Below are 23988 nucleotides of genomic sequence, written 5' to 3'. Positions count from 1 at the left end.
TACTCCACACGTTAACTCTTGAACAAAAGCGAATTTTTGAATTATGTTTTCTGTAATAGATAACCGGAGCAATTACCTGGGACGAGTTCGTTAATGAAGACGAGGACTTAATGAATAACGGGGACTTGTATCCCTTCGTTAGTCCAGACGATAACTCATGAACAAAAAAGAAGTTTGAATTCTCTCTCTTTTTTTTTTTTTAACGGATAGCTAATGCGATTATCTCGATTGATTTCTTTAATGCAGTCAGACTGTTCATATGTTAACGGGTAACGGTGACTTACGTTTGTTTGTTACTCCATACTATAACCCTTGAACTAAAGTGAGTTTTTTTCTTTTTTATGAAAACGAAATTCAATCTTTCAAATTAACGTCCACAATTATGAAGATTAAGCTAAGGCAAACTGATGATTAAGGGAAGTGAGTGATAATGGAATGATAATGTGGGAGGAAAGAAGAGTATCTCGAGATAACCCACGGACACAATGCTGTCCACCACAAACTTACTTGGCCGGTAATAGAACCAGAAACCCCACACATCGGGGGTAAGCACTTTACCACTGAAGCCATCGTGCCCCCCGTGCTTTTAACGGTGGCTATCCATGTTCAATTTTCTACTACTGAAACGAAGATAGTTGAAGTTACACATCTCCTCCGTTAGGTAGAAGTAAACATTTCCAGCGGTTGACATCTATAGGATGAAATCGAAATTTCTAGTGCGTAAAACTTCTTTCTGTCGGCCAGTTTCTTTTTTCTTCTTCTTCTTTTCTGTGGAGAAACAAAGATTTTTTTTTTTGAGAGCACCACACACACACACATACCAAAGAATAATGGTTACATTTGATCAGTGTATTTACATTTTTTATTACACAGCTTACAAAACTTTACAATCCAGGTTTATTTTTAGTATTTAATTTAGTAGTAAAGAAGTAAAATCAATCACAATAATTCAATGATTCCGTTGTTAGTGTTACATTCAACTTCTTGGTTATAATAATAATAATGACTTCTTCGAAGTATGCAACAGTATTTTAGACGTATTACTTGGACAGACGCATAACTGCTTGAATTTTCTCTCTCTCCTGAGACATCTATTGTGTTTCCATTCTTCATATGGTTACCTATGAATTAAATGAAATGAATTTAAGAAAATAGTAAGGATATTCTAACTAACAAGTATAAATAATAAAAGTAACAAATAAGTATAAGGATATTAGTAATAGAATTTCTTTAACCCCTTCAGTGCGTAATTTTCAGATGCGAACCGCTGTAAAAAGTGTAGGGTTTTTTTTTTTTTTTTTTTAGAACTTTGGAATTTGTTACCTTTTAATAACTTTTGAACATCTCAAGCAATCACAATGAAATTTTCGGCATTATGAACTTTGTTGCTTCTAATTAGCTACTATAACTTGTCATTTTCGTATTTATGGTTATCATCATCATCATCATCATCATCATATGGTTAGGTTACACAAAATTTGGGAATGCCTCAACAGATCAAGCCCAATTTTTCTGTGTGGTCTCTTGGGGTTCCTAGGTGACCGCAAACTCGCTAAATATTGTCGGGAATAACATTACTCATACTATGGGCAAGTATATTCGCCATACGCAATACAAAATAGCCAAAGCAAAATGAAAGCATATATATACGCCATCTGCACAGCAGGTGCGTTTTGAAGACACGAGTTAACTCGCCACCCACACTAAAGGGGTTAAACAGTTATTATTGGGTCAATGCATAAATTCGGAATGCCTTGTTATAGGTTAGTAACAATGAGCTCTCGAGTTGTTTGTCCGCTATACCATTATTATTGCTTAGTTTATCGTTTCATGTTGATGAAGATATAGTGTATTCTAGGGAGGGGTCGAGACGAGACAAAATGGGACTGCGTATATTGTGTTTCACCGAAAATAAGCCTTAGCATAATTTTTCAGATTTCTCATAACAAAAACCCTATTCTAGGAATTAGCTCTACCACCAAAATATGCCTCAGTACTTTCAGGGCTCCAAACGGATTACTTTACACATATTAAATATGCACAGATATTTGTATTTAAGTATATAGGTAAACCCTGATGTATCTTTTGGCCAAAACAATTATATATAAATTATATCCGATCTTAGTTTCAGGGAAACATGAATAATTTCTGCCTCATATAGGTCGACAAATAGCAGTCTCAGATTTGGTCGAAAATTGTCGTCAAATTGATGTCTCAAGGTTCAAATCTCGCTCTTGTCCCTATAGTCTCGAAGTCAATTGGATGAAATTACAAATGCATAAGCAGTATAATCTTACAGAATGTCGTTTCCTTTTTTACTTTTCTTTATCTTGACTGTGGAATTATTGTAGGCCCCATATTTCCTTCGAAGATACAATACGTATCTCACACTCATGTTTTCTATGCATATATTTACGGATTCGGCCCCCAGTGGGTGTTGAATAAAATTCGAATACTGATTCATATCCCATTTTGAGCAATCATCGATCTCATCTCGGGGAAGTCTAGATAATGTTGAATCTCGGTCTCGTCTCGATTTATAAAGGTCCGTATCGACTTCTGTACCATCCCTATGTATTCTAATTCTGAACACATTTTCTACATTTTGTAATCGAGACAAGACGAAGTATGAGGTTGAAAAAGTTGAACATTCCCGCAATATTTTGCTCATCAAGTCGAGCCAAGAACAAGCAGCATGAACGGCTGAAAGTATTTGTGCCATGTATGCTGAAAGTACGGCGAGAAAATGTGTTTTCTCATTTCCAGGAAATCCGATTTGACTTATCTGATATTTCATGGTCACGTCGTCCGGCAGAATTTGACGAAGACATCTGAAAAGAGCTTGTTTACGAGATTTCCTGCCAAACAACGCGGGAATTAACATAAGTTACGCAAAATCTGCGTATAACCGTATGTGTGCCATCGGCTCGAAACTTGTTCCGCATCCTCCCTATTCTCATGGTCTCGCGCCTACAAATTTTCACTCTTTTTAATTATTATTATTATTATTACTCACTCTCTCTCTCATTCCATTCAGGGAAAAGTATTTCCTGAAGAAGTTACTCTTGAAACTTAGCTCATTGATTTCTTCAAGCTGAGACATTCAACTCCTCCCGCTATGTTGCCAGATTCCATTACTAGTGGAGTGATTACACGAAAGTGTTATGTTTTGTCATTTGTTAGATTACTGTTTATGTTAATTAGTATTGTATTACTGCAAATGTATGCAAATAAAGACATGTTGATTTACAAAACGCTATCAATTTATTCACCTATCCAATTTAACGTTAGTGAATTGAATTCTGCCCTTTTAGGAACTTAATCTGGAAACTAAAAAGAAGCATCTCGGTTAGTAATGATTTCACGAGGTGTCTCTGGTGAGAAATTCCTCCACTGAGTTTGTAATTCTACCCTAGGGTATATCTCCGATCGTGCTCAATGTTCGGTGCCAGTATTTTGTAGTACTACTTAGCACACCCGTATGTATTGAAAGTCCCTTCTGGAGGAAATCTGAAATTACCAATACGCCAAGACAGAGGCTGACCAATTTCCATCAGAGCAATTTAAGTTGTTTCTTACCCAATATATCCCACTCCTTCCCCATTGATGATGTTCGATGTGATGGCCACTGGTATGAACCATTCCAAAACATCATAGTTTTAACTGCAGCAGACTTCGTTACAGCTATAGCAGAAAAAATGAAATGAAATTGTTGAGTTTTATGTCCCACGTGTATGCCGGTTAGGCTAAAGGAGACGGCGATAATGAGAAATGAATGAAATGGTAAAATGAAAAAAGTGAGAGGAAATGGGAGAACCCAGAGGAAACCCACGCACGCGGTGTTTGTCCACCACAAAGTTCACTTGGCGGGGGCCGGGTAGCTATAGCAGAAGTATATTAACGGGTATAATCTAGAACGAAAAGCATGCATACCAATTGCAGCTGCAATGCGTCGGTAAAAGGCCACCAACATTTTGTACAGTGAACTTAAAGCTTATTCCTTCTGTAATTACAAACAAGGAGTGTCGTTATATAATCATTGGAGAAGATATGTAGTGAGCAGGGGGACAGTGTATCCAAGCCAATGTCCCTAAAGCAGCACCCAACTTTATTTTTATTATTAAATTAGAGATTCAGCCCCTTAAACTCGTCACGATTAAACTTTCTTAACACCATGTTGTTATTAGGGATGGCCAATGGGACATAAGCGGCTTATTTTCTGGGGGACATAAGCGGGTCTGGGCAGGGAGGGCAAAAGCGCGTGGTTCACTTTGCAGTGTTTTGAAGGTGAACTTTACATGTCTTAGGGGAACTTTTAGATCCAGGTCTAGAACCGGTTCCTAACGTCCGGATCTGGAACCGGTTCTTAAGATCTGATTCTGGAACCGGGTTTTTGATCCAGGTCTGGAACCGGTTTCTAAGATCCGGTTCCGGAACCGCGTTTTTCGGATCCAGGTCAGGAACTGGTTCTAAAAACTGGATCTCCAAGAACCGGCTCCTCACGGAACCAGTTCCGCCTGAACCGGAACTTTGTGGCTATCCCTAGTTGTTATGGATCCTCTCAGGTCGCCATGTCCATAATCTTCTTCAGTGTTACGTAAGTTTTACTGATTCCCCTCTTTAGATGCAATTTCGTTGGAAATGTGGGTTATGGAGAAGGCTGTTATGCATAAAGTTTAATTGTAACACTAATAGTAGCTCGTCCTAATGCGAAGTTATTATTCCGACACTGTTCTACTTTACGGAAAATGATAAAATTACCGTGACGGGACAAGACCATGACGTACCTTTCCCAAAGGCAATATTTTGACGGTATTTTGCACACTACATCTCTCCGCTATGCATCTCAGCTGAGAGACTGATACACGTGTGATGTGGACACAGTTTAGTTGCTCTGTGCAACCCAGTTTGACAGATGTCGCTTCTGTATGTTGCTTGGATGGAAATGGATCAAACTGCGTGAACGCAAGTTTGCATGAAATTAAACCCAATGGGGTCCTCTACTTAGCATTTTGTTTAACATTAGAAAAAATCAAATATCTACTTGACTCTGACAACCTTTCTAATGGTTTCAACTAAATTGAACAGCTGCTTTGATGAGTGCATATTTGGGAGAGAATGAAACGAAACGTGTTCTAACAAGGGAATGCCATTAAACATATCTCTCTCTTGAAATCTTGATAAAAGGTCTCATGACATAGCTTTTATCTTTTTACTCATTCTGTAGTAAATGACGGTCACACACTCAGGCAACTGGAAATTAACATATCGAAATAGGTGTAACTAAGATAATAGATGTTCGTAATTATCTTGGCAGACCAAAGTTCACAGAATGATAAAAACCTAAACATCTTGTCAGTGAAAAAGTAGATAAGCCTTTGAAGTATTGTTTCTCTGGTGATTGTGTATGAGCAAATAGTCACGGTTTATCCCGCATTTTGGTAACCACAAATGACGTAATCCACTCATATACTTGCATCAAAGAGAGAAAGAGAGAGAGATAAAAGAATGTGTGAATGCTTGTTATCTGAGACATCTAAAAGTCCGGCATCTTAGTACACAGTTCTGTTGCCAAGCAATAGTTGAGCTACAAGCTGAACTTGGTTCGCCGTAAGAAGTTTTACTCTGAAATCATGCTTTTTATTATCTTGAAACTAGCTGTATTGTCCGTTCTTTGCCCAGGAGGAGATAAGATTAAAGGAAAAGTATTTGGAACGTATACAATCCTCTTATTTCTAACTCGAAAACTTAATGATACGAATTCAAATTTACTGAAATTTCATAAACTGTCTTCACTGCATCCGCCATATTCAATTATTCCAAGAGAATGTTTAATTCCAAATATGTGAAGTAAAATAACTGTAAAACTGCTACTATGTCCAGTAAATGACAATACGTTTCCCCTATCTTTCCAATACATTTTGTAAGGAGCAGTATTGCTAACTCCAGTAACTTCCCACTAAATCCAGGTTTTGCTATCGTGCCTAGCTGTGAAAATTGGTAGTCAGGGACTTGACGGGAAATTTTTGGAGATTTCGAAAAATATTTCCAACGAATTCCGAACACAAATGACACTTCAGTATCGCATGTTTCTATAAGTTTTCTGTTCCGTCTAAGGTTGCTAGGATTAATATTGTAGATTTTTGTGAACTGTGTATTAGAAAAGAGGGGAAATTGCTGTTAAAACACGCAGTAACTGTCAATGTATCATTATCTTTCTTCGTCTCTTTCATTGTTTAAGCGTTAGACATGGACTGGTGTTGAATTTTTGCAACCAAATTAATTTTCCTTTCTCAGTCGTGGGTATTGACACAGTGCTGGAATGTTCAGACTTTCGTGTTCTAATAACCCAGTGCTTAGAAACTGGAAGTGGCGGGAAAATTAGAAAATGGGGGAGTGTTGGCAAGTCAGCTTTAGATTGACCAGTTTCATTTAATGTTCGACAAATTCTTGTTTATACGAAGATATATTCTTCCAATACTACCGGATGTCAATGAAAACCTTTTGTTAATTATTGGGATCGGTTAGTGGAAAGTTCGTTAAGAAGGATACAAATATGAAGGTCTCGAACTAGATCCCCCGAGAGACGCGTTGTTAGTGCGTCCTCGCTTCGCTTTGAAACCGTTCGTATAATCGATCCAATGGCCAATAGACATTACTCCAATCGACCGGCGTTAACGCTTCATTCTTAACGCCACATTTACAGCCTCCTCATAGCTCAGGCCTTCCTTAAGGTCATGTCTAACGTTTGGAACTGGGATCATCAATCCCTATATAATAACATGGTAAACTTCTTTCCAAAATATTATGGAAACTATTTGTCTTATGCAGTTCAAACTTTCTCCAGATGTTAACCTACCCCAATATTACATGTTCACTTAGCTTTTTCTTGTTATGTGACAAATTTTGTTTCTGTGTTTCGGTGATCTGTGAATTAAAGTTCGAAGAAAAAAAGTACAAAGTTTGAAAGGACTGATTGAAACCTAAATTAAGACTTAGCAGAGGGTAAAGACTCTTTTGTAAACTAATTCTTTTTTGAATTTTAATGAATAATTTAGAGACATTGAAGAACATTGAAAGTGAGCCAGATAGTGTGTATAAAATGCAATTAAATAAATTAATAACGGTTTTCAAACCTTTTCTTATAGATCAGTGATTTGGGTGCGGTTTATGACGTCATAATTGTCGGGCACCCAAATTTATATATTACACTAAAGCTCATGAAAACACTTCATATTTTAGCTTTTTAAAAAATATACATACTACCTGGCTAACTTTTTACATTTATGATATTCTTCATTGTTTTTAAGTTATCTAGTTAAAAAAAAAAAGTGAAGGTGAGCTTAGGGGAGAACCTTAAAACTATTACGAAAAGACTGCCGTTATTTTGATTTGCCTATTTGCGTATTACGACATATTGATACAATTACAAGAATAATTTATTTCATTTCGCAAGCTGAAAACAACAATTCGTATGATGATTTACACTCCGATTATGCGTTAGTGGTAATTACTTTTGATTTTTAGCAATAGTATCTTAAATGTGTATATTACAAAATGAGCTGATATAGGATGCAATTTTCTTAGTAGTAGCGGAATTCTCGAGATATTTTCGAATCTACTTTAGCGGTTTTGTTGACAATTTTTGGCAGAATTTTGAGCGATTTCGTTGGCAGCACCAGTAAGGACTGATGATATTCACAATATTTCATTCACATACAGGAATGAATTTATTCGAACTTTATTCAAAGGCATGTTGAATAGGCCTATGTAATTAAAGGATAATTCATACGATTTCTGATTATTTCGTTATATTAATTTTTGAGATCATTTAATCGTAGCTATTCTTTAGAAACATGTTCCCAATCAGTGGCGTATCTAAGAATGTATATCCCTCAACAAACATTTCAAAAGGGCCCTCTCTCTCCACGTTCATGAAGGCACGTAAAATTTATAAAGAACATCCGTATTATTGAGCTTTGATGTTCCATCTACTCAGTCACTACTTGCCCGTATTATATTATACAATTGTTGCAATTGCTATTATTATTATTATTATTATTATTATTATTATTATTATTATTATTATTATTATTATTATTATTATTATTATTATTATTATTATTATTATTTGAAGCAATTGCATGGAACTAAAAAATTTCTTAAGAGAAATGGTCTCTTCCTAAATAAAGTAACACATAAAATTTTCACAACTAATAGGGCTATATGAAAACTCACCAAAATCCTTCGATGCTGCTCACAACTTTCCAAATAGGTTTGAAAGAGGAATTCCTTCACTACTTTGTCAATATCAACATTGGCTTTCAATGCTCAAGACTGTGAAAAATCTTAATGAACTGCGACATTATGCTTCGAACACACACTGATCAGCCAGAGTATTATGACTACTAAAACTTTTAAATATCTTGTATGTCATCCTTTGACAAGCAGGCCATCTATAATGTTGTTTGACATGGAAACAATGAGACACTGGTAGGTGTCTGAAGGCATGGTGCACCTCATCTGCTCACATAAGTCACTTAGTTACCGTTAATACCATAGAGAGGGTTGATGAGCTCAATGATCTAACATTCAGTGACATCCCAAGGGTGTTCAATTGATTAGATCGGTTGAGTTTGGTGGCCATTGCAGCAATTGAAATTCATCACAGTGCTCCTCAAACTACTGTCAACGATGGCCTTGTGACAAGGAGCGTTGTCCTGCTGAAAGATTCCATTCCCAGTTAGAAATATGGCCAACATGAATGGATGTACTGTATGTGAGCAGCAATGACCTGCCGATAGATAGGAGCCGTCATATTGCCCTCTACTACTTGGCCTATGAGTAACAATGTGAAGGTTCCTCAAGTCATAAATGAGCCACTACCAGTCTGTTGTCACTCTGCTCTACAAGTGTCGAGCAGCTGTTTCCTGGAAGGCGACGGATTCTTATTCGGCCATCCATGCGGTGTAATGACAATTGACATGTACCTATTCTAGTCGTTATTGATTACGTCGTACGGTTAACATAGTACACGTGTGGAACGTCAGGTGCGGATTCCCATATCTAACAGCGTATTATGAACTGCATGCTCAGACATATTCGTACTTTATCTGTTGAAGTCTGCTATTAATTGTGGTATAAATATTGCCCTGTCATATTATACCAACCTGGACAGTCTACGACGTCCGACATTTTTAGTGAGGTGTGGTCACCCCGCTTCTTGTGGTTTGATTTGGTAGTAATTTCATCGTCCCTTTCCCAATTTTCGAAGATGCCAAGTACGAAAGATCGCGAACACCTGATAGGTCGTGCTGTTTCCGAAATGCCATTTCCCAGCCGTCTGGCCACTCTATCGAATTTTGGTATACCGCCGTCCTTATCCCATTTAACGCACAAGCATTATACTGACTAGTCGAGTAAGGTCCCAGTCACGTTCTGGCGAGCAGTTCTGCTGTGCACCGTGGCTCCTTAATCAGTCCAAGGACTTCGTTCAAAAAAGTAGCGTGTGATCATAATGTATTTGTGGGTCAGTATAAGTTTTGTTGGCTTTTAGTTTACTGAATAATCTCTTAGATGTTGCCGTCGTCATAGGCAAAAGATGAGATATAGTTGCAACCCCAATTTTTTTAACATGATATAATTTTAACAATGTAACATAAAATTAATCTTCGAAACTTAAATGGGCCCCTTTTTGCTCTGGGCCTTCTCGCATTGCAGACCCTGCGAACTCGTTATTACGCCACTGTTTCCAACAATAAAACTCCCTCAACAATGAAAGAAACAAACATATTAAAGAACTAATGATTATTCTATGATTTCAGTTTGTTTCGGGACAAAGTTTCGAAATCAATCTCCTGATTTTTACCGAATAGATGCGAATATTGCAGCTCTCTATCAAAATACTAAGATAGGAGAAAACGTGCTGCCATCTACTGATGATTTTGCACTCCTTTAAACACATTAAGAAGTCTCGTATACCTAATTGTATGCTTTATGCCCAACAGTTCAGAAGATACATGTTAATTTTCTTGTTTAAAATTAACTAACATTTTTAGTTTAGCGTCTCAAGATTATACCCTTTAGGCTAAAAGAGACAGACGAGTTAATGAAAGTGAAAGCGAAATTTTTGTGCTTTTCTACTAGGAATTAGTGTTACAACGAGATTAGACATTTTTCGTGTATCGTTTCGTCTCGTCTCGTAACCGAGACTAGACAGAATCTTTTGGGGCGAGACACGAGACGAGTCAGACTACTTGTCTCCTCTCGTTTTCGAGGCGGGTCGTGAGGCGAGACGAAATGTCTAGTGAAATGTCTCGTCTCGTCTCGTGTCTCGAAAATGAAAACACATTTTTTAAATTTGTTTAAAAATGTATTAAGTCGGAATAAGTTATTTGCCTTCGAAATGTATACCAGCGTTTGTTATTTCAAATGAAGACTATCCTACAAAAAACAAGGAATACCTAAAGTTTTTTTAATGATTCTTACAAACAGCTTTCATGTCCATTTTTCAATTGATAATTATTTTGTGATAGTTCTCCAGATTCAAATACAGGGTAATCCATAGGTCTTACAAGGGAACCTTCCGAAAATGATAGTTGCAGTGAAAGATATGGCCTATGCCAATTGAAAGAGCTGTAACAGAGATGAGCATTCCCAAAAAATTAGCTGCCCATAGCAATAGGTTCAAGAAATATAAGGGGTGAAAGTTCAGGAAACAGCAAGGTTGGACAAGGGGGAAAAGTGCAAATTCCGCAAAAAAGGGGGGCACGGCAAAATACAATTCTGGCAAGTGATGTACAGAAAGAGGCTTGCCACAATAGGGAACAAATGGAGGCCACCAGTAGGGTTAACAGTGTTGCCAACTGTAATAAAAGTACATGTTTTGCAAAGAGCACTATATGAATTGAGTGCAATATTCAGTGTCATGTAGAACATAAGATATTGCGTGTATAATCAGTGGTACAATCTAACAAAAGACAATAGAAAAAAACAGAAGTTTCCTGCATACTTGGTGCTTTATGTTTTGTTCATTCTAATATGCACAGCTCGTGATTAAATGTGGCGCATTATGGCCAACTTCGTCTTTTCCGTATTTTTCGTACTTCTGTTTTTTCTATTCTCTTTTGTTAGATTGTACCATTGATTATACACGTCATATCTTATGTTCTACATGACACTGAATATTGTTCTACGTGACACTCACTACATATAGTCCTCTTTGCAAAACATGTACTTTTCATTGCAGTTGGCAACACTGTTAACCCCAGTGGTGGCCTCCATTTGTTCCCTATTGTGGCAAGTCTCTTTCTGTACATCACTTGTCAGCATTGTATTTTGCCGTCTTCCCCTCTTTTGCGGAATTTGCACTTTTCCCCTTTGTCCAACCTTGCTGCTTCCCGAACTTCCACCTCTTATATTTCTTGAACCTATTGCTATGGGCAGCTAATTTTTGGGGAATGCTCATCTCTGTTACAGCTCTTTCAATTTGCATAGGCCATATCTTTCGCTGCAACTATCATTTTCGGAAGGTTCCCTTGTTAGTACAGTGGATTATTTTGGAAACAAACATGATTAAAGCAAATCTGACTAGCAGAGGGCGGACTTGGATAAAGGAGCTACCGATTGATGCATACGTGGTGAATGGTGGCCATATTAATGGCCGCCATCTTGGATCCAGGTTATTTTTTTCAAATGGGAAGGTAGGCATGTAACACATCAATTAACATTGTGTTTTGCAGCGGAATGCAGTCCCACAAGCAGAAATGCATTATCGTGTTCCGTTCCAAAGTCATGACGCCCCAAAGTCCCACCTACAGTATGTGTTTCACATGTTGCCCGTCCATTGCAACACACAGCCGGAGTCTCTTAATCAAGTCCTCCTGAACCCGTAACAACACAGCGGGGCCGATGTTATCACAGGCGTCCTGAATACGTCCCTGTAGGTGTGAACATCTCGAATCTTCTCCTGATACACCATAAGTGTCCCCATAAGAAAATCCAAGGGAGTGAGGTCCGGCGACCGAGCTGGCCACTAAACAGGGCCTCGGCGACCGATCCAACGTCCAGGAAAATGCAGATCCAAGCATTCCCGCACAGGCAGCGCATAGTGCGGTAGGGCACCATCTTGCTGGAAATATCGAGGCAAGGCGGCATCAGGGCAGAGAAGCAGCGAAACATCAACTCCTGTAACAGGTCCAGATATCGGACACCATTTAGAGTACCAGGAATGAATAAGGGTCCTATGATCGACGTGTTCCATATGCCACACCACAACATGATATGAGGAGGGGTAACTCTCTTGCAGGGATTGATCGCATGTGGGTTTGCATCCGACCAATATAGCATGTTCTGGCGATTCACTTCCCCATCCAAATAAAAGTTTGCCTCTTCTGTGAAGAAAATGCTGGCTGGGAAATGCGGATCTCGGTCATATTGTGACAAAGCCCAATTGGCGAATTCCATGCGTCGGTCTGTATCATCCTCTGAAAGGTTGTGGACAAGCTGCAGCTTGAAGGAATGCCACTTGTTCGTATGGAAAATCCTCATCACGGAAACACGTGGTACGCCTGTTATCGCTGAGCTGATAGTTGTTTTCGCACTTTTCACACTCGCACTTTTCACAATCGCAGCAAGCATAATTGTGAATGTCTCCTTATCTGTCGCGGCTCGTGGGGGACCTGGAAGTGATCTGCCGGCAACATTACCAGTTACACTGAATTTCCTAATGAGGTAGCTAACGGCGTTGTGGCTTATTGCAGGTTTTGCGGGGTGGCGTGCGTTGAAGTACTGGGCAACCACACGAGTGTTACTTTCCCCAGACATTAGAATGATCTCAATTCTTTCCTGCTTCTTCAGTGCCATCTCGCTCTACCTGCAAAGAAAGGAAAACCTGTCAAATTTAGGGCGTCACGTCTTTCTTGCAGCGTTAGTGCCATGTCGCTCTCCCTGCAAGGAAATAGCAAACCGTCAACTTTGGGGCGTCATAACTTAGAAACGGGAACTGATAACGCATTTCTGCTTGCAGGACTGCATTCCCCTGCAAAAAACAGTGTTAATTGATGTGTCACATGCCTACCTTCCTGTTTGAAAAATTTAACCTGGATCCAAGATGGTGACCATCAAGATGGCCGCCATTCACCACGCATGCATCAATCGGTAGCTCCTTTACCCAAATCCGACCTCCGCTAGTCAAATTTGCTTTAATCATGTTTGTTTCCAAAATAATTCACTGTATAAAGACTTGTGGACTACCCTGTAAAATGTTAAAGCATTAATCGCGATCAGTTTTTCAAAAGATTTCATTCCGGGGGCTGGTGGGGATATCTAGATATAAAAATCATGTTATAGAAGTACAAGTTCTCTTAATGGCAGTTTTATCAGTAACTAACCATTGTTTCATGGTCTTTCTCGTTCGGAACAAAGACAGAAACGTGTAGGCCTTTTTCGTACTGAGCTTTGAAAGGATACTGGTTTGACAATAAAATTTAGTATTTTTTTTGTTTGTTTGTTTGTTTTACGATGTTATTCGAACCTAAGCCATTTTCGAAATCGGAAAGTCACACAGACCTTATTTGTTGAAGTGGCCACAGAGGTTCTGAAAAAAAGGATTTCAGAATGAGGGGGGAAGTCGAGTTTCACTTCATGTAACAATTTCACTTTGTATGCTTGAAGCTTATGTGCTTGTGTAGCACACCGTTGACAGTCCCGAATTTACGTATAAGCTAAACAAGGTATAGCTTAGGGCCCCACTTGCTTGGGGGCCCCAAAATTCAAGGAAAAAAAGAACTGGTTGTATATTTCCAATATATAAGGTTTTAAAAAACAAATAAAACCTACGTATATCAACAGTAACTTGCGTTATGTATAGGTTCTTATGATGTAAGCAATGGGGTCCCCTTCTGTTAGCCTGCTCTGTAAAGTATCACTCGTTTGCTCATTTCTATATATAGAGTCCCTATGTTCTGAACAAACTGGTTGTACAGGTGGATATATAAAGGGCCTAATTACCTTCAATAGCTTAGGTCCCCATCAAACTAAATCCGTCTCTGATCGTGGATAGTTGCTTTTGGGACACCAAGCTCACGTGATATCGTGAACAGATTTCTTAGGACTTCTTGCAAACGTATGTGAAATGCTATTAACAATCTCCTCTGATGCTCTTTATGGTCCATCAGCATGCCTCTTAGCAAAAGATCCTATCTCTAGAAACGCTGCTTCCCATGCCTTGACTCTCTTGGCATCTGGAAGGTTTCTGTAGTACTCCACATAAAATCGTGGTTGAATCGCAATAACGGACTCTAATTCTGCATACCACTACATGGTTTCTGCTTTTTCAGCATTTGTTGCCATTTTTAATTTTTTTTTTTTAAATTTTACAATTTTTTCGGTTTTCAGCACCTGAAACAAAATAATGAAATAAAAAAATGTAGATAAAAATGAACTTGACATACCATTATAAATATAAATTTCCACAGCTAATCAACCATCTAACACGTAGCAAAATTGTCTGGTTTTGTTAGTATGTTCAGTGTAAGTGTTTGACATTACGGCATTTCATCTCGGACACCCTATATATATATTGTGTGCAATGCTTTTATTACTAGAATCGATTGAATTACTTTTTTTATGATCGTAAGTTTTGACATCACCCTTACAGGATGAAGAAAATGTAGTTTCAGGATCAAATTGCGGCTGGCTCTGTGTTTACAGAAACTTACTTCTAAATTTTAAAGCATATTTAGAACAGTAGAATATATAAATTGCCTTATTTTTTTTAAAAAAAAAAATCAAGTTACCCGTAATATTTATTGGTATTTTTGCTTTATACACTTTAACTTTATTCACGTCTGATACTCTTGGAAATCATTATGCATTACGAATATTTACGGACACATTACAGTAATTTTCTAGTTAACATTTACTACATCTAAACTAATTTCGAAGCAATACATCTTACAATGTAACTATATTGTTTTAAATATAATTTATAAATATAATTAGTATCTAATATTTCAATTTTATGCGCTTAGAATATGATTAAAATACAGCAGCACTATTGTAACACACACACACACAAAAAAAAAAATTAAAAAAAAATAAAAGTGCTACTATTGAAAATTAACAATTAGTGATTATTGAAACTGGGCGTTTTCAGTATTTTTAATGTAAGAACGTTTTTTTTTAATATTTAGATATAATCACAATCACACACTAATAAGCAAAAAAATCTATAGTTTGTCTTTCGTATGGTAACTGACAACATTAAAAAAATGTTTCACTTATTAGTACTTATTAGTTGACGGATATAGAAAGAAATCAATGGCGTCACATTTGGGAAAAGATTATGCTCGATGAAGATTAAGCTTAGAAGGTACAGGTATGTTTATCGTTGCTTGATTACTATGTTGAAGCTCTCAGATTAAGCACTTTCTTTTAATGGTGTGCTCCATCAGCTGGTAGGGGCGTCATATTATCATTTTTCACTATGTCGAGACTTTTGACATCGAATCTTACATTTTCTTTTATGGGTTGTTCATCTAGCTTCAAACTACCATTTTGTCTTCTATAATCTAGGCTGTCGTCTATTGAGAGTTTCTTTGGACGATGACGTTGATCTCCGCAACTTACGTTTTAGTTAATATACTTTACAGTCACTCTTTACATATACATAATTGGAAAATATATATATACAGAGTACGACATAAATATCACCATTTTTAGTTTTCATAGCTTTCTATTATATGTTATTGTTATTACTATCACATATTGTTTTTGTTTTATTTTTATATTTTGTTTGTTTATTTAGTTTTACAATATATATTTTTTCTTTTTATAGCAGGAATTTGAGATAAGTACAGTCTTGTGATTAACAAAGGAGCATATAATGAGAGCAGATCAACTTTACTACGAAATCAAGAAATATGATGCTGAAACTGCTCATTTGTTAGCTGCAGGTGCAGGGTCGAAACATCACAAGTTTAATGAGGAAATTTGAAAAAAAAAAAAAAACATGCACTGTAAATGATGCTCCAAGATCTGTTAGAGCAGTTTCAGCAACTAATGTGGAAAAGTGTGCAGAAGTAAGAGAATCATTGTTGAACACTCCTAAAAAATCCAGTAGACGTTTTTCTCAAGAGTTAGGTATTAGTGATAGAAGTGTTCGTAGAGTCTTAAAGAAACGTAAGATGAGACCTTACATCCCTCTTGTGCTACAAAGTTTTCATGATAGAGATGAAGACAGGCGGTTAAAGTTTTGCACAATTTTCATGAACAAGTTAATGAAGATGTGACTTTTCTTGATAAGATATACTGGTCGGATGAAACAACCTTCAAGTTAAACGGACATATCAATCGCCATATTTGTATACTGGAGCGATGCTAACCCACATATCATTTTGGAAAAAAGAATGTTATCTTATGAGGAGTTACAATTTGGGCTGCCATTTCTTCAATACGAATGATAGGGCCGATATTCTTTGATAACACTGTTAATCAAGACAATTATTTACATATGCTGCAAAGAGAATTCTGGGTCCAAGTTCAAAATCAGAATGACATTTACTTTTAGCAGGATGGTGCACTGCTCCACTATGCGTTAAACGTTCATGGTAAAATGTTCATTTTGAGGGTAAGTGAATAAGACGACGTGGAGCAATTGAGTGGCCATCAAGGTCAAAGGATCTAACACCACCTGACTTTTTCTTGTGGGTATTTTGAAAGATCTTGTTTACAGCCTGAAACCAAAAACAGTTCCTGAGTTAAAAGAAGCAATTTCCGGGAAAAATATCTGAAATTAACGTAGAAATGTGGTTCAAAGGTTTGTAGAAGTGTTGCTGATAGGGTTCAACATTGTATTGAACAAGAAGGTGTGCCTTTTAAAAACGTTAATTAATCTCAATGAGTGGCGTTGTTTTGTTGTTTCCATGGAGCAATACTTAATTTGTCAGAAACTACCGTACTTTATTTTATTAAAGCATTTAACTAGTGTAATAAATTTGAGTAATTAAAAACAGGGCGTTAGTTATGCAGCAGAATAGAGAAATGTATGAATATATATAATTCCAAAGCTGTCGTATTTGAGGTTTAGTATATCGACTTTATATCGCATGCAAGGGTTAATCATAATAATCGAAGAAATAAGTGATGATAACCATTACACAGACAAACAACAACATTATGAACATAATTTGTAGGGGACGAAATTCTCAGAAAACGTCTGGTAACGCAATGTATAACAATTGGCCTAGATCCATATAAACTACATTTAATCGCATACTATATCATTATTCTCATATTATTTAGAAGCATCATATACTTTCCATTAAATCAATATTATGTATCTACTTATTCTATTACTTCGATAGTAAAGAACTTATTACGTCGCAATATGCATTCTGAGACGAATCAACAACATTGCTCATTGAATATAATGGTCCTGTTACTGAAGTTACCAAAGATCTTTTACCCGTACATATAAACTGAAACACAAAATGAAGTGAACATATGACAATTTTAGGTGAAAGGCATTACCCAAAATCACAGTGGTGGAATGCTCCATTTCATAAAGTTTCACTGTCATTTTTCAACATAAGTTATATATAAGAGAAAATTATTTTCTAATCAAATTACGGTGCTCCGGGACTCCGGCACCCACACAAATAATCTTGTGGGTGTGCCGCACTCACAAGATTTTTAGTTTGAAACCGGGTTTCAACCCGTTTCTCTCGCGTCTAAGTCAGCCGTGTTACCCACTGAGCTACAGTACCGGTATAGTTTACTTTATCACAGTACAGTCGTTTATGGCAGTGTTCATAAAAGATGCCAACAAAAATTATTAATCATAGGTATACTTCCTAAAAACATGTAACACGACCCACCATTGATATTCACCCACATAAATTTTGGAAAGTCGGGGCCATTGCTGGTATCCTCAATTAAAAAAAAAAAAAAAATCGGTTGAGATGTTGGCATCCCTTTTAGTACCAAAAATATCTGCGACGTAATATTCCAGAATTTCACCTATATTTGTCCATATCTTAGTCGACAGTTCGTCTAGTGTACATTGTATGGCCAGTCCAAAGTATTAACATTGCGGAGAGTTGCCTCTAAAATACAATGGAAAGTGCATTACCGTAGAAGTTTGAAAAGGGCTGTGTGTGTGTGATCCACTTCAGGAAAGTTCCATTTTTTCTTTTTTTTAAATTTATAATCTCGTTTGCTTTCTTGCCACAAAAGGATAGTAGCAGAGTAAAAAAACAGAATGAAAGACCAATATGCCTTTTAAAAAATAGTGATGAAAACTATACAATTTTGAAAATCATACATACTAATCCATTTCATAAAGATAGGCCCCTGACTTCGCGGTGCTGCCGTGACGTCCAGTCAAAACTTATACTGCATTGTCGTACCTCGTTGGAATTGTTGGAATGTTGTCTTTTCAATACTTAAGACATACAAATTTTCTTTGTACTATGTAGTGAGAAAAAAATAGAAATTAATGAAAAAGTGCGTATTTTTTCGTACTTTTTTGGTAAATCAATGTTTATAGGGCTATATCTCGGAAATGAGATAACATGAAATAATTTCCTGTGCACGATATGTAGGTGCATCTATTACCTGTAAGTTCTGAAAATTTCATTACTCAACACGTAGTAATTTTCTTGTTATTCAGTAAAAAGTGAGACACATTATCTCTGAATTGCTGCGGTGTATTAAAAATCTGAAAAAAACTTTTAGAAAGATCTTAAAATAGCTTTTTCAACCAAACTGTTTTGACTTGTTTTAAAAGATAAACAATCACAAATATGACATTATGATTATTTCTGCTTTGCACCCTTTGCTATCGCAGTTTATTCGGAGTGCTACGTTGCCACATTTTCCTGGCGCGTATAGACTCTCAGCCGGACGGGTATTTAAACTTGTCACGCACACTGTCCGGCACTTTTTAGAGGTATTTTAAAAATGTAATGTATCCACAGATTTTAAACCAATTTCTTAGAAATTAACAGGATATACAGTAAATGTACCAAGTGTTCAAAATTAGAAAAGCAAACTCTTATCTTGTTTGGATTTGCATGTGATGGTCCTCGAAAATTTGTTGCTTTTTGTCAGTTTTGCACTTATTGCACGCAGTACAAAATACACTTGCACAGAAACAAAAACACGCACAAAGTTTATTATATGATACAACCTTAGTTGATATGTAATATTGAGTTTACACTTCACAGAAAATCTGTTTTCAGATCTAAGAGCTCCAATGACGCGTTTTTTTTTTTTCGGCGTAGCTTCAGGTTTACTTGAAACAGAGTTACTATCTTGTTCACTCCCGGATACGCCACTGAGCACAGAATAATCAATGTCCTTACTATTAATTACTAACTCATAACCGTCTGAGTCGGAGTCATTCATCAGTTCTGCAATTTCATTATCGCTAAACATTTTGCCTCTTCTTTTTGTAATATCGCCGCTCGTGAAGGAATATCCATTTTTTTTTCAATCAAAAAGCACAAGATATACTCACGAAATATAAATGCCCATTCGTCCGTTTCATTGCAATGAACCCATATGATGTGAGTGTGTGTGGAAGTTTTTGACGCCTACGAACCGAAGGGAAGTGTTGAAGATTTAATCAGTGCGACGTGATTAGACGCAAATACAGCCCTCGTCACCTACTCATTGCATTGTTTACTTTCGTTGTAAGAAAACAAAGGACTCATTCTGTGTTACATTCGGCAGGGGAATTGATCGCAGAACTTGGGTGAACACATGATTGCCAAGGTTACAGTAGGGCTACATTTCTTTTTAACCTTTAACATGTTCGTAATCTGTAGAGTGTGTATACTGATAGATCTTGAGGTAGAAATGGAGCCATTGTTTATAAATATTAGGGAAGATAGCAGGAGCAGCGATGAGTCAACAAAGCCATGACGAAAGTGAATGAAGTAAGTAGATTAAGAGATGAGTTTTTTGGATGTGTTTCTTCAACGTTTTATTTCGATTACATTGAGATGTGTACACTCATGTCCAAAATTATTGTCGCATATCTATAACTATCTTCTTGTAAGAATATAATTTGATAATGATTTGGAGGGTACTTTTAATACTGATACTATATGTAGAGTCGGGAAATGTATATTTGTAAATTTCATAGGAAAAGAATACGAAAATTAGCATGAGTAAAAGAAAATGTTCCTAAATGGATAAGAAAATTTTAGTTTCGTTTTATTGTTCTTATTTACTGCTCTTTTGACATGAAATTTGCCACATAGCCTACATGTCTTTGCCGATTATACACATACTAACATTATAAGAAATACCAGGCGAATTCGTTATCAAATTATATTCCTACAATAACATATTTATAGACATGCGACAATAATTTTGGACATAAGTGTGCATGCATTAATATTTTTATGATGTTGTGAAAGGTTATAATAAATACTTTTCCTATTACATTCTTATGAAGTAGGCTTCGCGCTACAAGCTTCCTGAACGCGACAAAAGTGCACGACAGCGTTGCCGCACTTCCATTTACTGTATGCTGTTTCTTCATATAAGCGCGGGGAATTTAAAGATTGGGTTGCAACATGGCTCACCGCATAACGCAGAGAATATGTTGAAGTAAACATTTTTTTTTAAAAATAAATACTCTACCAACTAAACCCTTTTTTGTTTATAGTTCCAAATATTTGGAACACTAGACTTCCAAATTTTCGAACAGTGTTTTTTACGTTTCTCTACCTACCATGGTAAAGGAGATCAGAGCGTCGTACATTTGTTTTAATTACACAAAAAATATCAAGTGATGAAAATTGAACTTTTCACATCTTACAGTTAATGGATGCATCTACATACTGTACACAGGAAATTATTTCACGTGTTCTCTCTTCTGAAATATAGCTCTATAAACATTGATCTACCAATAAAGTACGAAAAAATACGCACTTTTTCATTAATTTTTATTTTTTTCTCACTACATAGTACAAAGAAAATTTTTATATCTTAAGTATTGAAAAGACAACATTCCAGCAATTCCAACGAGATATGACAATGAAATATAAGTTTTGACTGGACGTCACGGCAGCACCGCGAAGTCAGGGGCCTATCTTTATGAAATGGATAGTAAGTGATATGTAACAGAACAACTGTTACGAGGTAAATTTTCGTCTTATTCACATGGAATAACCGATTAGAATGGTAAGAGTACTAAAGATGTGTTAGATCTATGAACAAATAAAATGACGTCTTTGCCGATTGTGTGGTGTAGCATTGCTGATATATTTCAAATAAAGAATTTCATAATCAAATTATACAAATGAAGTGTAATTTTAACTTCATCCTATTGCCCATAAAGCTCTTTTTTATTTGGCATATTAAGATCACTGCAGCCATGTCCTATATATATATATATATATATATATATATATATATATATATATATATATATATATATATATATATATATATATATATATAAAATTTATTTTCAACATAAAAGTAAAAATAAAAGTGTATATAGCAATGGAGCACAATAAAATACTACTTACACTATATTAAGTCATACTTAAACCAATATAACTGTTTAATTAAAAATAGATCTAAAATATACATTCCTAAAATGTATTTTGTTTATTACCTGGAGCTCTGTGATACATACTTAGGCAGTACTACCTTATATTTGTTGTAAGAATACTTTCTCAGTGACACCACTGAACTGAAAGAATAATATTTATTTCATCCTTTGATAGCCCACTTCAATACTGATAAGAAGCATACAGATTTGGGACTTTGATAAAGTCATACCTTTCGGAATAGATTTTATAGAAAAAGAAGAAAAAATTAGTTATCAAATTAATAGGCTATCATCAAATACGTCATATATGTACGTACTTATTGAACTCTTTTTGCCAGAAAGGAATAAAAGTCCAATTCTATACTCCATCTGTATCATGCGGGAACGTGACTTATTACGTCAATCGAACATAAGCATGAACTATGGTTTATCGATATATAACTTCTAAATATGTGTTGTTCATATTTTGAAAACAAAAGACAGAAAATAAATAAATACATAAATAAATAAATAAATAGATAGATAAACATAATTATAAATTTGATTTATTTTAAATGTATATGGTTTAATTGGAAACAGTTTTATAATGAAATACAATCATCGGCACACCCATGCAGGGGTGAAGCGGGCATAAACTCCCCGAAAACTTCGTAACTCGACTTTCTTAATAAAACTATACTTGTTTAGCAGAGAAGTAATTAGTGCAGCATACAGATTTCACCTTACGCTTAGTCTGTGGTCTTTCTTTTCTTATAGAAAAAAAATCTCATTCCCATTATTATTTCTGAAAATGTACATAGCATTACTTAATTGCTTAAGGTTTCTTGGGTGCATAATAACACCGTTCAAAATTACATAGACGTATTGTCTTATAATATTAGACCCTCCCCTCAAAGTTTGGACCTGGGGGTCGCGGTGGCTCAGTGGTAGAGTGTTCACCTCTGGAGCTTGGGGTCCCGGGTTCGATCCCAGCCACCGCCAAGTGAACTTTGTGGTGGACAAACACCGTATGCGTGGGTTTCCTCGGAGTTCTCCCGTTTCCTCCCACTTTCTTCAATCCACCATTTCATTCATCTCTCATCATCACCGTCTCCTTTAGTCTAGCTGGCATAATCGTGGGACGTAAAACTCAAAGATTTTATTTCATTTTCAAGGTTTGGACCCATCCCAACAAAAATTCCTTGGTATATCCCTGCCTGCAATATTTTATATGCTTTAAATAAAATTGTTAGTAAATCTTTTTATGTATGTATTATTGAATCGAAATTTCAGAAGCATTGTTTTTTTGTAACTAATAATACGAAATCTCAAGAATACTTTTGAAAGTAACTTCTAATATTATAGTTGGGAACATAGTGGCTCAGTGGTAAAGCGCTTACCTCTTGTGCGTGGATTTCCTGGTTCGATCCCAGGCTAAGTAAGTTTGTGGTGGACAATATCGTTTTCATGGGGTACTCCCATTTCCTCCCACATTCTAACTCCACTGATTCTCCGTTCATCATTCATTTGTCTTCATCATCGACTCCCTTAGTCTAACGGGCATAATTGTAGGATATTAAACTCAAAAATTTCATTTTCTAATATTAATAGCGTTTAACGGTTAAGAAAAAGAAGAAATCGAAATGTAAGAAATACTGATATTGGTGAATATGAATTCTCATGCGTATTTTTCGAGAAAATTGAAAGAAATGATCTTTCTTTGTAAACCTAAAAGTCGATACTCTACGATAACTATGCCATCTAGTCAGAGCCATAGCTAGCGGGGGCGAGTGGGGCGGTTGCCCGGGACGCTGATAGCAAGGGGGCGCCGAACATACAAGAAGAAAGAAAAAGTGTCGGAAATGAGTAAACGACGCGTCATCCCTAAAACGTATTTGCTCCCTATCCAATCAATATTGTGGTCAGTTTGCAAAGAAATACATTTATTAAAAATTTTCTTGCTTGCTCCGCTTGCAATCCAAATATTTCAATAAATCACAACGAGCTTTTATTTATTACTTAAAGAAAGTTATTATTCTATATATGATTTGTTAATCATAAGGTGCCGAGTAATGACTTATAGTGTACACAGGGGGGTTTTCAAAATCTGTTTTGATGGTGATTAGTCTGTTTAGTTAACCACGCTTTTCTTCACAATCGAATTAATCACGAAGATGAGAATGAAGGTATGAAAATGAGAAAAGTGAAGGGACACACGCAAGCTGCTGTTTGCGCAGGAATATTAAAAATGAAGATAAAAAGGGGCATAATAACTTGAATTATAAATCGAACTTGAATAAAGGCTTAAGGGGTCAGAACTTTGTCTTTTCCATAACGAAATTCGTCTTTTTCAAAATCTGATCACTACTACTATTACTTTTCTTTTTTATTCCATTGGCATATGAAATGCTTCCAATTTGAAGGAATTGATTGGG

General features: G+C 36.3%; 1 long non-coding RNA gene across 2 annotated transcripts; it reads right to left on the bottom strand.

Moving 5' to 3' along the window:
• Positions 1 to 848: 848 nt before the first annotated feature.
• LOC145666786 (uncharacterized) lies at positions 849 to 21730 on the bottom strand. 2 transcript variants are annotated; one of them, XR_014127819.1, is made up of 3 exons: positions 21659 to 21730; positions 14011 to 14400; positions 849 to 1121 (listed from the first exon to the last, which is right to left on the bottom strand). It is a non-coding gene; the product is annotated as an uncharacterized LOC145666786 (long non-coding RNA). The 2 variants fall into 2 exon arrangements; XR_014127818.1 differs by having other exon boundaries at positions 21638 to 21706.
• Between the last annotated feature and the right edge of the window lie 2258 nt (positions 21731 to 23988).

Source organism: Thermobia domestica, chromosome 12 (genome assembly GCF_964235325.1).
Source record: "Thermobia domestica chromosome 12, izTheDome1.hap1.1, whole genome shotgun sequence".
Taxonomy (NCBI): domain Eukaryota; kingdom Metazoa; phylum Arthropoda; class Insecta; order Zygentoma; family Lepismatidae; genus Thermobia; species Thermobia domestica.
The sequence above is the reverse complement of the archived record's forward strand: the minus strand, read 5'-3'. Positions and strand labels throughout refer to the sequence as shown.